This window comes from Canis lupus, chromosome 9, assembly GCF_003254725.2.
Source record: "Canis lupus dingo isolate Sandy chromosome 9, ASM325472v2, whole genome shotgun sequence".
Taxonomy (NCBI): domain Eukaryota; kingdom Metazoa; phylum Chordata; class Mammalia; order Carnivora; family Canidae; genus Canis; species Canis lupus.
In genome coordinates, this window is record NC_064251.1 from 8,406,925 (window position 1) to 8,422,564 (window position 15,640).

General features: G+C 46.6%; 1 long non-coding RNA gene across 1 annotated transcript; it reads left to right on the top strand.

The window, feature by feature from the left end:
- Positions 1-725: 725 nt before the first annotated feature.
- Positions 726-14,377, top strand: LOC118355787 (uncharacterized). The gene is made up of 3 exons (XR_004818927.2): positions 726-1,493; positions 11,247-11,318; positions 12,082-14,377. It is a non-coding gene; the product is annotated as an uncharacterized LOC118355787 (long non-coding RNA).
- Positions 14,378-15,640: the final 1,263 nt, after the last annotated feature.

The window sequence follows — 15,640 nt, forward strand, 5'->3', positions numbered from 1 at the left end:
AATAAAATCATAGTGATTTTTCATGGCATTGTACCCACACGTTCTTTGTAAAGTTCCTCCTAAGGCACCTCAAACGCCACCGGCCACAACACCATTACAGTAACCTTTAGAGTCACCAGGTGCATAGAAGTGTTATCCTTATTCCCTCATTTAATGATCATTGTGCCCTATTCAATGAGCAAACTGGGCTCCAGGAACTTAAAGAACTTGTCCAACGTCATGTCGGTAGGAAGTGGTGTATGGCCAGGTTCAAATTCAAGTCTCGCTTGAAGCCCAGGCCTATGCCCTGCCCATCCCAGCGTGTTTTCTAGGGAAATCTTCTTTTCACCCCTGGTGCATCTTTCCCACCTTCCTCTTACTACCCCGAAAGACATTCAGACGTGTTGAGTTGCTATTTCTTCTACCCAGGCCAGAGAGCATGAGGATGGAGCATGGATTGATATGCAGCTAAGCCTGGTCTTGCCCAACCAGCGCCAGAAGAATTCCAGGCATTAGAATCCGGGCAAGGAGCTGGAGTGAGAACCCAAGGGTTAATATTGCTATAGTGGGAAAGTTATCTGCTTTGTTGTACAACACAGCTTCCCAGCACTACAGAAGGGGCTATTAGCATGCAAATGTACTTTGCCTCTTGCTTTTTAATGTTTTACTTCTCTTAATTGCTGAAACCGGTTGTAATTTCTGAGCACTGCTGGCTTCAGGGAAGTAGTTTCCTCTAAAGGGATCTATCATTGCACCTGGAAAGATTTTTGAATTCTAATTTTATTAACCATTTGGGTGAGGCATTTTCTCTTTTTACCGAAAGAAGAAGGAGAGGAAAGAAAAAGTCCAGGTTGAGTTTAGAAACCTTCTCCTTTTGCCTTAGTCTGGTCCAGTGCTTTAGCTTCCCCTGAATTCCTTGGTTTTGAGTTTTGACATTCCGAATAAGAGATCAGAAGTCACATCTGATATTTGACGAAGAGAAGAGGGAGCTTATTAAAGATTTCAGGTGTCAGACCCGTGGTAGTGAATTTGCAAGGAGGAATTTCTCTGACTGCTACTTGGATTGGAGCATAATCTATTCTCTCATTCAGAGGTATTTAGATGAGTGCATTATTTCTGTGGTGCTCACTGATGCCAAAACTACCTCCCATGAAGTAGAAATGACCAGAGAGCCTCTGTCACCGTAAGACCCATGTTAGACCAAGCAAGACACTCCGCCAATTTAAGGCATAATTGCCTCTTCCTCTGCATCCACACATCCATCCCAACTGAATTCTTTGGAGACATTCTGAAATCGGGTGTGCGGGCTCCAGAAAACAAGTCCCTCTTGTAGACTTTCCACAGGCGCCACTGTTGGTCAAGCCATTTTGCGTCCTGGGAAGTCCGTTCCTGAGGAACTCTTGGAGATCATAAGCCTGACCTGGCACTTCTTTCTGGTTGAAAAGCAGTCTTGGAGAGCCTGAAACCCGCAGGGGCCATCACTGCACGCAGATCCAGGACCGCTGTTGGCAGAGGTGGGTACTGGAGACAAGGTGGGAGCAGCACAGGGGTGTAGTAATGTTGGGGAAGGGTATAGGATGCCTCGACCACTTGAGGCAAAGGGTTGATAGGAAAATTCTACCTCTGCTGAGCTTGTGATACCACACGCAACATCTTCTTGTCTACCATATAGAAACGATCCTTAGATATTACTCAGCCATTAGAAACGACAAATACCCACTATTTGCTTCAACGTGGATGGAACTGGAGGGTATTATGCTGAGTGAAGGAAGTCAATCGGAGAAGAACAAACATTATATGGTCTCATTCATCTGGGGAATATAAAAAATAGTGAAAGGGAATAAAGGGGAAAGGAGAAAAAAAATGAGTGGGAAATATCAGAAAGGGAGACAGGACATGAGAGACTCCTAACTCTGGGAAATGAACTAGGGGTGGTAGAAAGGGAGGAGGGCGGGGGGTGGGGGTGACTGGGTGAGGGGCACTGAGGGGGGCACTTGATGGGATGAGCACAGGGTGTTATGCTATATGTTGGCAAATTGAACACCAATAAAAAATAAATTTATGAAACAAAACAAAAAAAAGAAAAGATCCTTAGGATCTTTTACTGGCCATCCACCACTTTGTTAGCTTTTTAGCTTGCGATTGGATTCTGAGTTTCTGGGAAGCCCAAATGCAATGGTCTCCTGCCTTATTGAGTGAAAGGGCGATATACCCACCACCATAAAGCTAGGGCCAGCCTGCAGGGCGTTGGTTTTCTTGTCTTCCCACACACACTTCTCTGCGTCCCCACGAAGCCCTTCCTGGCCAGTGTCTTAATGAATGCACAGAAGAGAAAACCACAACAGAAAATAGATCATGAGCCTGCCTGTTGATTTATTCGTGGACACATTTGCAGGCCTGGGGGATTGTAATGTCTGAATGGGCCCAAGTTAAAGCCGAAAGAGGTTGTGGCGGAGCTGAGCTCCGGATGGAGACTCTGGAAGAAACCAAAACGAAGACAAGAGGAATGTGCTCCGGGGTCCAGGAGGCTGGAACAGCACAAGGCAGTGAAGTGACATCAGGCCACTGTAGCAAAGCCCGCCTTTTGATGTGTCTTTTTGGTGGTAGTTAGGAGCCGGATGGCAGTCGGAGGCTGTCCTCTTTCTTAGCACCTCGTTTGTACCGGGCACTTTTCATTCACTGAGGCTGCTCAGGAATCCATGGTTGGAAGTTTTATCTCCATTTTGCACGAAAAAGAAACAGGTTCAGAGAGTCACCCAGATGCTCCAGGGCCTCAAGGCCCCTGAGAGATTAGCAGAGCCCAGGGCTCACGTCCTTTCTCCCTGGTTCCCAAACTTGCCCCTCCACCCCATGCCCCCCCACACCCGACAGGCGTGGAATCTTCCATTTACCCTGACAGAGCCTCAGAGGAGACCGACAGTGGGGAGGGCTCCCTAGAAGGTGGACAGAGTCACAAGTGGCCTCGCTCTGTCCCCAGCCACCCACCGGCACTTCCCCTCCCCAACAATTCCACCTTGTACCCTTTGCAGAAAACATGACTTTTCCCATTGATGGAACTCTGAGGCCAACAATAGTTGCAAGCACACCCCACCCTTTCCTCCCAGACCAAGCTGTAGGGCTGGCTGGGCCCTCCTAGCCCCCCACCCCACCTGCCTTGACCTTCCCTTGCCTGGGGGGAGCTTTCTGCATGACAATGTCTGGTCCCTGCTGCCCCGAGCTGCCCTCTGGCTATTAGCACCTAATGAAAATGTAACCGTATTTAACCCCCCACAGCCCCAGATTAGCAGGAGAGAGCCCAAGTGGGTTTAATTCCTTTGTATGATAAGCATCCCGCTCTCCATTTGGACGGTCCGGCCCCTTCTCCCTGGAGAGGACGCAGAGCTGTGTAGGGCGAGCTTGGACCTCTCAGCTGTCCGGGCACAATGGGGAAAGTATCTTTTGTGGCATTAACGGCTTTGGGGAGGGGAGAGGGGAGGGTGCGGGCTGCTGGGGAGGGGTGCAGTTGAAGAGGAGGAGAACAATGTGTGAGAAGCTGAGGCTGTGGGTTTCCCACACGGACCAATATGTCCCCCCCACCCCCCTCTGGGAGAGACAGATCCGCAGCGACCAGCCCACAGCTGATCCCGCCTTGATTGGCTTTTTTTCCCATTGTGCTCTCAAGGGACGAAAATCCTTTTGTGGCGTGAAAGGAGAGGCGTTCCTGCCGTCCCCTCCCTCGAACTGATTGGCTGTGTCACAGGATGGCCAAATCCACCCGGATTAATGTGTGGCCGACCCGGCCCAGAGTGGGGACGTCTGAGTCCGCCCCTTTGGGCCAGGGTGTCTGCTGCCCTGGGAGCAGGGGAGGGGGACCCAGAGGGGCGGGCCACCACCTTCTTCATATTTATTATTCTCCCCACCCTCCCCAGCCCTGCGGGGATGTTTATTCATGGGCCACATCTGCTGGCTGGCAGGCGACATGTCTCTTGTTAGAATGCCTGGAGTCCCCAAGGAGCCGGGAAAGTGGGGCACATTCCTTAGGACAGGCCTCTGCGCTTTGCTCACATCATCCTTTGGCTTTTGAACCCACCTGTAATCTTAGGCCTCCCCGCCGCCGCCCGCCCGGCTCCCGCCTTTACCTGCCCTGAACTTCTCACCTGGAGATTCTGGGTTCTCTCGGCTGCCTCCCAGTCCCCGGGCCCGCCTGGAAGGAGAACACCTCTCTCTGCTCTTTGCTCCTCTGTTGCTTCTACTTGAATCACATTCCACTCTGTGGCTTCTTGTATAAATAAATCTCAGGCCTTAAAATATTTATTTATTTATTTATTTATTTATTTATTTATAATTATTTATATATATACAATTTATATATATAATTATATAATATATATAATATACTTTAATATATTATATAGTATATATAATAATATATATACACTTTATATATATTAGTATATATACTAAATATAATATAGAATAACATACACTATAGTATAATATAGTATAATATATACTATATATATATATATATATAACCTCTTTCGTTGTGCTTATCATTCTCTACCGTAAGTAGTCATGATTCCTCTCAGGACCTGTAGGATCCCAAAGGTCAGGCTTTGTCTGTCTGATTTACCCCTGTCGCCTCACCTGCCCCCATCTAGGTCTGATTCATAAGGTGTGTACTTGGGTCACTCTGAACCTGCTGGTGGAATGAAATGAACATATGCAGCTGGACCCCAGGTCTCGGACCTCTCCTTCAGACCTGTCAAGGAACTATGCAATTGCCTTTTTTCCCCATTTGTAATGTGACACAAATTTGCTTCAACATAGTTTTCCATTCGTCCGCCCCCTACGTGGTTTTAGCAGTAGCGGGCCTTGGCGCTTGACATCTCCAAAGATGGGATGTCGAGGAAATAGGATAAGGCCCCAACACAAAGAGGATGGACAGAGCCATGCCCAGATTCAAGGGGACAGGACATTCTGTCAAGCTACTCCCAGCCCTGTCTGTCTCTAGGGCCCGCTGGGTGACAGTCAGCCTAGTAAGTGCTTCTGTGTGGGCAGCTGGGAATGTCTTTGCGATTTCCTATTGTAATCGATATTGGTTTTGGGAAATGGGATGCCCTCCAACATACTCAGGAATATGGCAAAAGAGGGAAACTATTTTAAAAATAAGAGAAATTGTAGCGTTTTTATGGACAAGCCTGGTCAAATCTGTATAGGTTTTAAGTGATGAAGTACTAGCAGACCAGGCTGTGCTGGAATTACACAATTTTAGCAGCGCCATCAAGAATTGAGAGGAGACAGTGGCTAGCTCTAGGTGTGAGTGAGGAGTCCCTGAGATCCTGGGTGTGGCTTCTAAGCCAATTTAAGGATGCTAAGTAGGACATCTTTCAGGTATGCAGTTGAGAGCCTACAAGAAATCAGAGAATTGGACTATGATTGGCCCAGAGATGCTTTGACCTCGAAGCTCTGCTAAAGTATGACTCCACTCTATCAGTCATTTACCTATTAGCATGAACTGATTCGATCAAATTGCCATTATTTAAATCTTAGCTGACATCAAGGACTGTAGGTAACGGGAACTTGGTTACCAGGAATCGGTGTGGTAAGGGTGGAATAAAGGCTAAGAAAGCCCTAAGATCCTCCAAGAAAGGATCCCAGGAGGGGGAAAAGTGCAGAAAGGGAGGGGAGGGGCTTTTGGGCAAACTCCACCCCCCTGAAAAAAAAAATTTGCCTGAGAGCATTCCTGTCTGGGTAATATGACTTTTCCACCTCTCTGTTCCCAGAACCCAGCATATAATAGTTATTGCTGCAAATTGCTCCCTTAAAGGTTAAATGAGAGGACCTAAGAGCCAAAAGCACCGTTCAAAAGGAAAGAACAAAACAAAAAAGCCACATGAGTTCTTAGTTCCAATTAAGCTTGACAAAATACTATTTGAAATACAATTCATTCGCAAATTGGGATCAGTGCATTAGACTGGGCTTGGGAGCTGAAGTCAATCAGCGGGGTCGGGGAAGAAGTGGCTCCGCCTCCGAGTGGATCTGAACCACCTCCCCTGATTAATGCGGAATCCCAGGGCTTATCCGTACCACCCATCCCAGTGTGTCTGCCAAGGGGGACTTGCGGCAGTGACCTGGGGGTGTCAGACAAAATGCAAGTCTGGGTCCCCAGCCAAGACCCGCCTCTTTAGAATTTGGAAAGGGGTAGGGCCCTGCGAATCTGCATTTTAACAAGCACCCAGGTGATCCTCATGCATGCTCAAGTTTGAGAACGGTTGGGTTGAGTAGAAGAGCTAAATCCAAAGGCTCCACCGCTCCTCAGACCCCACTGCAGTACTCACTGCTCTCCTGAGAAGATGCTCAGCTGTAGGGAAGCTGATGCGTGAGCTCAGAGTTAAGCAGCTATAAGAGTGATGAACACTTAAAAATGAAAAAAAAAAATCCCACTTTCAATTCAATTAGTGAACTCTAAGAGCCTGCTTATTTTTTTTTTAAGGGGGCTTATTTTTAATAGAAAAATGTTCCTGTTTGAACATGGAGCTTTACCTTCCAAGTCATAGAAGGTTGAAAGGTAGCTTTGTGAAAGTGATGGGTTCATGAAAATTTTGAGAAACTTTTCTTTTTAAAGATAAGATGTTTGTCTCTGGTTGCCATGAAAGGGTTGAGTGCCTTCTCTAAGTAGGCTTATACAGACCTCCATGCATCAATCCATAAATAATGCATTTATTCATAGCTTTCTAAGAACTCAAGCGTTAGGACAGAGTTTTGTCTGAGAGGGAATTTTGCAAAACTTGAGCATTGCTCTGGATGTTTATGCCTCCGTTTCAAACTGACTTGAATTGGGCTTAGAATGGTTGGGAAGAAGATGGCCCAGGGGATATGTTAGGAAAAAAAAAAAATCTCAGATGGGTCTTGGTGTATCAGAAGGAAGCACTGAAATTGATGTTGTTTCTCCCAATTTAGTTAGACAGCCATTTTATACTTAAAAATATCAATTTTTAAAAATAAGAGGAAACCTGGGTGGCTCAAGTCATTTAAGCATCCGACATTTGCTCTCAGCTCAGGTCTTGATCTTGGGGTCTTGAATTCAATGCCCACCTATTTAACAAATAAATTAATTAATTAAATAAGATAAAATAAGAAGAAACATCTTTAGTTCTGTTTCTAGTTTTAAGAGAATCTGCACACCTTTTGTAAAGGTCCAGGACGTTAGCTGCAGCTGAGTTAGTGATGTCATAATGAATTACTTCTCGATAAGATGCATGGCTGGGGAGCAGCCTTCTAGGACAGAATTTATATAACCCAAAGTCAAAAACCACAGTTTTCTAAAGCAAGCCCTCTCATGAAACAGTTTTCTATAACATCTTGTGTCTCAATGGTTCAGAACGATTGTGCGAGTACAAATACCATAAACCTCAAAGATGCTTTGTAAAACCTCTGTATTTTCCTACGTATTATTTTATGTTCACCACAGTTATACACATAGTTCTTTGCTTTTGTATTGAAATATAATAATATACCCACAGAAAAGTGCTCGGATGACAAAGGTGAGCAGCTTGATGAATTTCGTGTACTGATCACACCTTTGCAACCAGCGCTGGGATTAAGAAGCAGAACTTTAGAAACCCCTTCGTGCTTCCTTCCAGAGACTCTTCCCCCCTTCCCAGGGAGGGAAACCCCTATGCTGACTTTTAACACTCTCAATTTGTATTGCTTATTTTTGAACCTTATATAAATGAAATCACACACTACGTGTGGTTTTGCGTCGGGCTTCTTGTCATCCAGTCTGACTGTTGCATAAAGTCATAGACTGTTTATTCTCATTGTGGTAAAATATTCCATTGTGTGAAAATACCACAATTTATTTTTCCATTCTGCTGTGGATGGACATTTGGATACTTTCCAGGCTGCGCTCTTATAACTGGAACATGCATGGAGTTCAGAGAGGTCTACAAAGCTTGCAAGATGAGGACATTTTCTTAATTGATAAAATCCTAGCTCATTTTTGAAATATGATGCTTAAAAAAAAAAAAAACAAAAGCACTCCCCCAAGTTGCAAACGTGTCATTGTGCTACATGTTGTACTAAGGAAAACAAACAGATACTGTCCCTCATCTCCAGAGGCTACAATCTAAAATAGGTAAAACGAAAATAAAATAAAATAAAATAAAATAAAATAATAAAATAAAATAAAATAGGTAAAACGTTAGCATGAAAAAAAGACATAGATGATACAGAAATACTGAGGGAGCATGAGATGATACCGAAATGCTCACAATTTGCACGTGTAAATTTTTATTTAGAACTAACAGCATACTTTGTACTACTGATGTCTCTAGAGGATTTTATTTGCCGTTGACCTGGTTTGCCGTGGAGCTCTGTATTGCTGGGCTTCATGAGAACCGAGGGCTGGGCTCTCCATCCAGCTCCCACCTCTCAGGAGCCAATGCCCTCTCATTCTGCTTTGCAGATAGAGCTGCTTCACAAGCCCCTCTGGGAAATTGCTCTGCTCGGTGTACTTGCAGTTTCTGCTGCACCGTAATATTGTGGCCATGACCGTGGTTGGCCCCATGCTGACCCAGCCTAGACTCCACTTGCTGACTTCTCTACTCAATTCCACCTGCTAACTGGAACCGCATCTTGTTCTCTGTGTCTTAATCACCAAGCCCCCAGGGGTGCAATCTGCTTGGCCCAGCTCCTCTTGTGTTCACTTGGTGAATGGGACGAGTTGAGTCAAGGGATGCAATCGACTGTTACTTGGGTGGTGGGTCCAGATGTCCTGCCTACGTGTGTATCAGGTGCAGTGGAATCGGCTAAATTTTAAGAGATCCCTCCCAACCTGTGAGCCCAAGAATGATGGCATCATCCAGTTCTGTCTCTGGCACAGGGAGCAGAAAGTCCTTCGGGGACCTTCCATTCTCTGCCTGGAGACACCTTCATTGTCATTCACCATCATCATTATCAGTAATTTTGATATTGAAGCTCCATGATTCACTTACTAATTTTACCCTTTTATCGAAATGCACCATTTTCTTTCAGGCCAGAAACAAAAAGCACACTTTAAGTGGTTTAAATATACACAACAACAAAATAAATAAATAAATAAATAAATAAATAAATAAATAAATACAACAGATAGTAAGTACACATGGGGGTAGTAAGTCTGGAGGAGTCTCCACTGAATCCTGGGTTTTTAAAGATTTTATTTATTTGAGAGAGAGATATATAAATAGAGAGAGAGAGAGAGAGAGAAGAGCCAGGTGGAGAGGTAGAGGGAGGAAGAAGAGAAGCCAACTCCCTTCTGAGCAGGAAGCCTGTTGCGGGCCTGGATCCCAGGACCCTGGATCATGACCTGAGCTGAAGGCAGATACTTAACTGACTGAGCCACCCAAGCACCCCTGAGCCCTGTTTAGACTGGAGCCAGGGAAATGATTACAGGTCCCCATGTCCCCTGGGGGCCAAAATCTAAAATAATGACACTGTCCAAAGAGCAGCAAACTTGTTTGTGGCTCTGACTGAACTGTGTGGGTCCTTTTTATATGGAGAAGATACTCTGTGATTTAGACATTGGTTCTTAATACTATTTTAAGTGCATTTATGCATGCACACGTATGTGAGCATATATGACATACATATATACACAATATGTACATAATTAAATAGGGGGGCAAATACACAGATACATATATACATACATATACACATATACGTGTATGTTGTGTATATATAATTTTATTATATAGTAAATACACTAATATATACATTATTTTATTATATATTATTAACATAATATATCACTATAATTTATTATAGTAATTTTTAATATTAATTACATTAATACATGGTTAATTATGTATTATTGTATATACGTATATGTAATGATATATGTATAATACATAATTAATACATAATACAAAAAGCAAAGTGGTTCTCTGAGCCAGTCTGATTTGCCATCTCATTTAATTCCTGGAGTGCTGGTACTAGAAGGGCTCTCTTTGCTTTTATAAAGAGAAACTGAGGCACAGAGAGGAAAGGTGGCTTGGCCAGGGTCACAGAGCAAGCCAGTAAGAGCAAGGACTGTCAGCTGTCTGCTCTCTGGCTTCCGAGCCCATCAGCCCTCTGCCCTTGGAGTGCGCAGCCCAGTGCTGTGGGACAAGTGTGCGGAGCTCACGGTCGGGCAGAAAGAAGCGATGTCCTGCTCCCCCAGGATGCCGTGTGCCGGAGAAGCCCACTGAAGGGGACTGTGGCCGGGGTGTTTTTGACCCGTGGGCGCCTCTGCGGTGCTCAAACGTCAGGACTCTGGGGGGTGGACCAGCAAGCAGGCCATGGAGTGAAGGCGGGAACTAGGCATTTCCCTCTGCTCTGTATCCTCAGTGCCTGTCCCAATGCTTGGAGCAAACCAGAGTTCCAAAAACATTTGCTAAGTCAACTTCCTTATTTAACTGGCTTTCAAATATAAATACCTGTGGGGTGGGTTTGTATTTCAAATTGTCATCCATGAGTTGACATTGATGAATGAATGAAACGTTTGGAGGGCAGGTTTTCTATCAGGGAGAGGGAGACAGTGTGACATCACTGGCTTCTGGGAAATGGGGAGCGAGAACAGGTATGGACCGGGAAGACCCCAACCACGAGGACACATGGGGTGTGTTGCACAATTTGCACCCGGACTGCCCCAGCCAGGTGGCCCATGGCGGCCGTGAGAGACGCCTCTCCCAGGGGCCAAGCCAGGGTCTCACAGGTAATCCTTCTTGGGTCTTCACCCATTTCCTATTTTCCCTGAGTTAACAGATGTTTCCTTTCTTTCCCTTATTGGCTTTCATGTCATAATTAAGACACGCTTTTCGGCCACGTGTCCTCACACACACAGTGGTTACTGCACCAGATCTTATCCCTCTGCCCCCTAGCCTGGGTCCCCGGCCCGCTGCTTCCTTTAACCCCTTCCTTCGCACCTCCTCCCCATCGTACTACTGTTTACTGAGCATTTCCTTGGGCCAGGCTCCAGATATGGGTTCAATTTCATCTCTTTCACACAACAGCCTCCTGAAATGAGTTGGTACTTGTTTCTACACTTTATAGGTGAGGAAACTGAGCTTTCCAGTCCAGTAAGTGGTCAAGTTTGAAACCAGATTCTCTGTTAAAGTCCCGGCTCTTGGAATGACACCCCGTATTGTCTTGCTCTGTGAATTCTTAAACTTGACGCCCTGCATTAACACCATGGAACGGCCGCTGGTGGGTCTTCCAACAATCCAGTCTTCCTCAGATCTGCTATTCATTCTCCTTTCCAGGCTCGACACACCCTCACATCCCCAGCATCTGGCCAGGCGTGCCACACCTCTGCTCTCCTGCCAGCCACTCAGGTGTGTCAGTAATTTCCAATGTCTTTTCTTGGCATTCCCCCAACATCAATTTGAAAGTTTCTCTAGTTTCAAGAGTTGAGTTTGCATTTTAAGATGAAATCTAGGAAAAGGGATTTGATAGCACTTTGATGTCATTGGGCAACAGTGAGTTGGGGGTAGAGAAAATCTTGATTTGGGATGTGCTATCAAATCCCTTTGATATTATTGATTGAATGATCAATGAATGATCAATCATTCATTCAACCCACCAGACATGTTCAGCATCGCCGAACCTAGACACCTAAACAGAGCATCTTCAGGACACAGTGCTTCCTTCTTGGGTCAAGGCCCCCAGGCCTCAGCCTGATGCCTGTGTAGGATGCCACATGCTGAACAACTTGAAAGAACTTCGGAGAAAAGTTGAAGGCCGCCAACAGCGTCTTGCCATCACCATCTTGATCGTTAGTGTTAGGTTAGCCTGCATTTAACACGTGCCCTCTCCCTTTAGTCGCTTTGTCCTTTCCCAGATCCATAAGCAGTGGTGATGAGCTTGCAGGCATTTCTGCTAACATCAGACTTATATTCTAGATTAGGAAAGAAACAAAACAATTTGACCCTAATGTTCAGGGGATGGGAGGTTCATCTTTGTTTCCTCCAGTTTACTTATTTCCAACACTGACAACGAATCCATTACATCGTGATATAACATCATAATTTGTTTCTTTTTCTTTTTAAAGATTTATTTATTTATTTATTTATTTATTTATTTATTTATTTATTTTAGACACAGAGAGAGACAGAGACACAGGAGGAGGGAGAAGTAGGCTCCATGCCTGGAGCCCGACGCGGGACTTGATCCCGGGACTCCAGGATCGCGCCTTGGGCCAAAGGCAGGCGCCAAACTGCTGAGCCACCCAGGGATCCCCTTGTTTCTTTTTTTAAAGATTTTATTTATTTATTCATGAGGGACACAGGGAGAGGCAGAGGGAGAAGCAGGCTCTCTGTGGGGAGCCCAATGTGGGACTCGATCCCAGGACCTCAGAATCACGACCTGAGCCAAAGGCAGACGCTCAACCACTGAGCCATCCAGGTGCCCCCATAATTCTTTTCCTACTTTTCTTTCTTTCTTTCTTTCTTTCTTTCTTTCTTTCTTTCTTTCTTTTCTTTTCTTTTTTTTTTTTTTTTTTTTGGCTCATCTTTAGGAGACATTTCTGGTCGGTTAGTCCTTTCAGGATTCAAGAAGGTGTTAAGGTGTTAACAAAAGATGGTCCAAAAAAAGAGCAAAGAAAGTGGAATCACTTCTGGGAGTTTGTTCACCTGGAGCAGAGTGATGACAGGTCAGAGTTGGTAGTTACCTTTATACTCTTGGAGGGGAGGTAGAAGAGACCTCGCAGGACACATAGGATGGGTCAGGCATTTCTGGGCAGGTTTCTCCCTCGGATCCCCACAATATGAGTGAGATTGGTGCCATGTCCAGACTTTCGCACAGGAGAAAACTGAGGCTCTAAGAGGGTAGGTGTTTGACCTACGGTGCTCAGCCTGCAGTCAGCAGAGCCGCCTCCACACCTGACCGGGCTGGCTGCTGCACCCTTGCCCTGCAGCCCAACCCAGGGGACGCTGTCCTCTGGTGGTGACAGTTCCATCTTGTTCCATCCTTCACGAGTGAGAGGACAGAAGGAGAAAGGGGAAGCGTGGCAACCGAAGACTTTTACATTTAAATTGGGAATGCCACTCAGGAAACCTGGAGATTTGGCCTTGGGGGGGCAGACAGACAGACCTGGGCTCAGATCCTAGCTCTGTCAATATTTTGCTCTGTGTGCTCTTTATTTCTGCTCTCTGCAGCAGGGCTCTGAGGGCCAACTGCTATGGCATAAATTGCAAGCAATGCTTAATACCTAGGAAGGGTCCCATGTTGGCAGGTGTTACTAACAGACTCTGTGATGGATTGTCCTATCTTAGGCATATGCTTCTGAGAAAATCTTGGAGCTCAATGCATTTGGTGTACTCACCTGCCGAATGCATTCCGCTTCCCTCAGGAGCCTCTGCAGTTAGTTGATAACCAGTGAGCAGTTGAATCACTGTGCTGCAAAGGACTATGATCTTTTTTTTAAATTTTTATTTATTCATGATAGTCACACACACACACACACACACACACAGAGGCAGAGGGAGAAGCAGGCTCCATGCACCGGGAGCCTGACATGGGATTCGATCCCTGGTCTCCAGGATCGTGCCCTGGGCCAAAGGCAGGCGCCAAACCACTGCACCACCCAGGGATCCCAGGACTGTGATCTTTTTGATTCTGGCTTTCAGATCTCAGGGCTGGAGCTCTAAGAGATGGTCTGGGAGTCTGGCCATGCCTTCCTCCACGATCGCCTTCAGAAAAGTGGAACACGGAACTCAAGATGCAAGTATATCCCCTTGTGACTCCAGTCGGTGGAAGGCATGGTGGAGAACAGCAGGTGGACAAAGCTTCCCTGGGCCTGGCTTCAGGTGGGACACCTCTCACCAAACCCACAGATTATGGGGCTGACCCAGACCCAGGCAGAGCAGGGGATGGCCCGAACCCCCCAGCTACCGCCGCAGGCTCCCCTCCGAGCTCAAACACTCCCAAGCCCCTCGTTAAGGACCCCATGACCCCAGAACTGAAGGATGGTCCCAGGCAATGACTTTGACTCTTGATAGAAAAAAAAAAAAAGGAAAAATGTGTGAATGAAAAGCAAGAATTCTCGGAATTTGAGAGTTTCAGCCTGTCTTTTTTTTTTTTTTTTTTTGAGGATGACAACATTTTAAAATATATGCAAATGAACGGTTCTAACAGTGGTGTTTTTAGAGCTTTTACTTCTAATAGAGGAAGTTTCCGTAGCACTCAGGACTATAATGATTTTATGAAGATCCTTACATGGGGGGTGAAGTCAAAACTCTGAATTTAAAGTGCTTTGGGGGGACACCTGGGTGGCTCAGCGGTTGAGCGTTTGCCTTTGGCTCAGGGTGTGATCAGGGGATGGGGGAGGGGATTGAGTACCGCATTGGGCTCCCCACAGGGAGCCTGCTTCTCCCTCTGCCTCTGTCTCTGCCTCTCTCTCTCTGTGTCTCTCATGAATAAAGAAATAAAATCTTAAAATAAATAAATAAATAAAGTGCTTTGGAAACATGGTGGCTCATCTTGCCATGGTCTCTGCCAAGGACTCTGGGCCTTTTAGCAACCGCAGGTAGTATCTGAGCTGAGCGGGGGTTCTAAGGCTTGGGGCTGAGTTTGCAGGGTGGAGTCTTCCAGGATTCCAGCACTAAGCACTGACCAACTAGATCTGCACAGAGTGAAACAGAAACAGCAAAATCTGTGCTCCCAAACTGAGCCTCTGCTATGCCTGGGGTGGGGGGGGGGGCCACCCCATCCTTGCACTGGATGCCACTTTATGGCCCCAAATACACACCTGAGCAGAGCCTCTGGCCCCTTACTCTGATTGGCAAGTAGAGACCTTCCCCCTCCCCACCCGCTGGCAGCAAATACCCCTAGGCTGTGGCCGGAGCTCTCTCAGGACACAGCCCGCTGGGGGCTTTGGAGGCGACTGGATTTTCCCAATGGAGGTGAAGTGGCCTCTGAGGCCCCGTGGGAGGGTCGGTGGCGGGAGGCGGGCAGCCAGGCCGGACTGGGACTGTGTGAATGTGGCCGGCTCATTGTTCCTTAGCTTTGTGCTTCAGGCCTCGATGGGGCTGATTTAGAAATCCTAATCAGGGAGCTCTCAGGGCTTCCCGGGTGTGACATAACTTGAGCGGCTCTGGGGGATCCTTTGTTCTCTGATGACAGCTGACTCGGTCTCCAGTGGGAACAGTTTGAACATAACTCCACGCTGCATGCACTGGCAGCTGCGGCCTTAACTCTTTGTTACCCACCTCGGGGTCCCCTCTCCTGCCTGCTGCTTCTGCAGCGCATCAGCTCTTAAAGTCACCTTGCGGCGGAGGGAGGAGGGGGTAAGATGGTCAGTGGGGCAGGGACGCGTTGTGTCCCACTCCTGGGACGCTCTGGGAAAATCCAGTGTCCCCGACCCTGTGCAGGCTCACTCCACCGTCCGGAATGGCTCTTGGTGTGACTCTGGCACAGAATGTGACCATTCACCTGTCCACAGGTGCTTGGGTGGATATCTCTCCACTCTGGCAGAAGTGACTGCAAGCAGAGAACAGGGACCTTAGACATACGCTCACACTCCGGGGAGTCTTCTGATCTAAAAACAGAGCCAATCAGTTCAGGAAATCTGACGAGCAGGCCAGGAAGCAAACCCCGCAAGAGCAGTGAGTTTGGAGCCAGGTGAACCCCGTGCAGTTGCAGGGTCACGGACATCAAG